Source organism: Leucopleurus acutus (assembly GCF_964270905.1).
Source record: "Leucopleurus acutus genome assembly, chromosome: 4".
Classification (NCBI taxonomy): domain Eukaryota; kingdom Metazoa; phylum Chordata; class Mammalia; order Artiodactyla; family Delphinidae; genus Leucopleurus; species Leucopleurus acutus.
The window spans coordinates 137,472,601-137,475,936 of NC_139146.1; positions in this window are offsets into that span (position 1 = coordinate 137,472,601).

Below are 3,336 nucleotides of genomic sequence, written 5' to 3' on the forward strand. Positions count from 1 at the left end.
AAAATTTTTTTAAATTCCTTTTAGACACTGGGTGAAAATATTTTGAGGCAGTGAATATGTATTTGTTACACTAGTGGGCAAATTAAAGTCGGCTAACAGTCGAAGGGTAAAAAAAATAAACACCTTAGTAAAGAGTGAGAGTTTTTCAACTATATTTCAATTAAAAAAAAAGAGTGAGAGCTTTGAGGTCAGACTGCCTAGGTTTAAATCCTGGCTGTACTACTTAGTAATTGTATGACCTTGAATGTTTCATCTGTGTAATGGGGATTAAAGGGCCCAGCACACAGTACATCAAATAACAATTATTAACACTTGTTATTTAGAATTTTAAATACACAGTATTTTAATTTTTTTCATCTTTGGTTATTATTTTCATTTTGTAATTCTTCCAGCATGTCTTATTTGTAAAGGCATTTACAAATAAGTAAGAGTGATACAGTAAAACCTAAGTTATCCAAAATGCTTGGGAAATGAATCATTCTGGATAGGTAAATTTTCTATAGGGTACCTTTTTTTTTTTTTAGATGTTGGGGGTAGTAGTTTATTATAGGGTACCTTTATAAGTATCCAAAAGAAAAAAGAAATCAACAAATGGGATAAATTTATTTCCTACCCTATTACACACTTCCATGCCTTCTTAGCAACAGTATACTAGTGGTAAACTTTTTCTTAATAAATCACTATTATTATGAATATCAATTATATTTCCATGTTAAAATGTCACAATCCAAAGCTTACCAACAGTAATATGCCTACTTGATTCCACCTAAGGTTTTTTAACATTAAGTCCATGAATAGAATTCAGGGGGTGTGTGAAATTGAATGGGAAAAAAAAATTACATCTTTATTTTTACTAATCTCTAACTGAAAATTAGCATTTCCTTCAATTATGACTGAAAGCACCAAAGAGCTGCACCTATGTCTGTATCTCCAATAGGAATCACAGATCCTTTATATCACATTACAACTGTGGCAAACTCTGGAAATTTTATGTTCATCATTATTTGAAAAATTTGGTCTCTATTAGACCCAACACTAGATCTTACAGGGTTAATAAAGCCCATATATTCCTATATCAAAAGTTTGTTTTTCTTGAATATTTTGAGCTTGTTTCAATTTTTTTTCTTTTGTAATGCTATGAATTTTATTTTATACATTTAAAAGCATAATTCTGAGAAGAGTCCATGGCTTCACCAGCCTGCTAATGTGGTTTGTGGCTCAAAAACAATTAAGAACGCTGACCTCAAATTTGTCTCACTCTTCTGTGCTCTGTTAATTCAGAGCATTGATGTGGTCCATTATATTTTCATACCAAAGCTTGTTTAGATTAGGGTAGTACAAATTAGCTTCTCTAGGGCTTTTCTTCATGGACCTCCTGGATTTTGTGAGTTCCCTCTGAGTAGGTAGGAATGTTTCCTACCATTCTTATACTTGGCTTTTGAAAGAGCAAAACAAATAGAGGGAGAAATAAGTCAAATAAAATTAGCTTCGGATAGTATTGAAAGTAGAAATCTAAAACATCATACCCTCCCACTTTCTAAATTAAGAGACAATAAATACTCCATCCAATAAATACTCTGATATTAACTGCATGGGTTCAAATTCTACTTCTGCTATTTATCAGCTTTGTGACCGTGGGACAGTAACTTAATCTCTCTGTGCATCAATTTCTTTATTTGTGAAAAGAGGTTAATAAGCACTGTACCTGGTACATTATAAATGTTCCATAAATATTACTTGTATTTATTATTATTCTTATAGATTTGTTTCACACTATGGCCAGCTAATGTTTGACTGACTAATAACTTACATTTATACAGTACTGTAGTCTACAGTGCCCTTTTACATGCATTATGACATCTGAAGCATATGATAACCCTGAGAAAGGACAGCTATTATTATACCTACTTTAGTGTTGAAGAAACTAGGTAACCACACCAATATCACACAAATGGGAAGCAATGGAACAAGAACTCAAACCTGCATTTCTTCTTTCACTCCAATTGTCTAATCCTGTGTTTCTACTGTATTAGACTGGTTAAAAGAGAGAACAAAAGGAAGCTTATTTAGGAAAAAAGGAGGGGGCAGAGGTGTCCAGCAGGCCATGAGGTGAGCACTTTGGTGCTCTGGTACTCACAGGGTGGTCCTCTGAGTAATCTGTATCTTGTTAGAATTACAGAATCTCAGGCTCCACCCCTGGCCTACTAAATCAAAATCAGCATTTCGAACACATCCTAGGTGATTCCAAGATACTAGTTTGAGAAGAACTGTTCCACTAATTGCTCTAGTGATGCTGTTATGGTCACTTGAATAATACAAATTTACCACAGACTTAATAAGTTTTTATTAAGTAATAATTTATAGTAGGAGGAAATAGCTTCCTGCTTTCCCTTAAAAGTCAAGTATATTTAAAAAACAAATTTATATTTCCATTTAATTCTTAAAGATCTCTACTCTCTTAAGTGGGGTCATTAAGGAACGTTAGAAAACCATAAGCACGTCAGTTCTTACTTTCCAATGCCCTATAAAATTAATCTTACTACCCTGTGCCCTAAGTATGATATACCAGAAAGCAAAATCATCTCTCCATCCTTTTCACTGGCAGAATAAAACCCCGTATTTCTCTCCCTGGATATTTCAGTAAGTACTGAGTTTTTCGGACCCCAAACTCTTATTTCTTGAATGAGTTTTGCAACTTTCTGGCTCTAGGGATTGAAACACAGCAACAGAAGAAAAAGGTATTAAACCTACTCCCATACCTAAACCTTAGCGATGGTGATCGTTGATTACAGAGGCAAGTAAACAGCCCGTCCCAATCTCCCTACCCTCCCTCCTAATCAATTCACAGTTGACCTTGATTTCTAGGCTGCTCTAATTCTGGGGTCTGGTCAATGGTCACTCTGTTCTCAGGGCTGACCCTCTAGGCCCTAGGGTCAGAATAGCACTAGGATTCCGCACGTGGGAGCGCTGATCAGCTGCCTGCCCGGTTCTATTTGAAATAACTGTTCCCATTTTGAGGGGCGACTCCTCCCACAGGTTAACCAGCCCAGGCCGGCAGGCGAGCCAATATCGCTCACCTGCTGCACCGGAAACTTCAAAAGCCCGAGTCAACGTAGACTAAAGGTATCCGGTAATTAACCCATAGTACCTCCCACAGCACATTCCTGACTGAGCGCCTGACAGAGGGATGTGTCGGCTCGCGCTCTTACCAGTGCGGGAAACTCCATTTCCTCTCCCTCCCACCAATATAAGCATTCAGGGGCGGTGCTTCCCGGCCACGGCCCGCCCCAGGTCGATCCGGTGCCCCATTGCATCTCGCGAGAATTTGTGGATTTG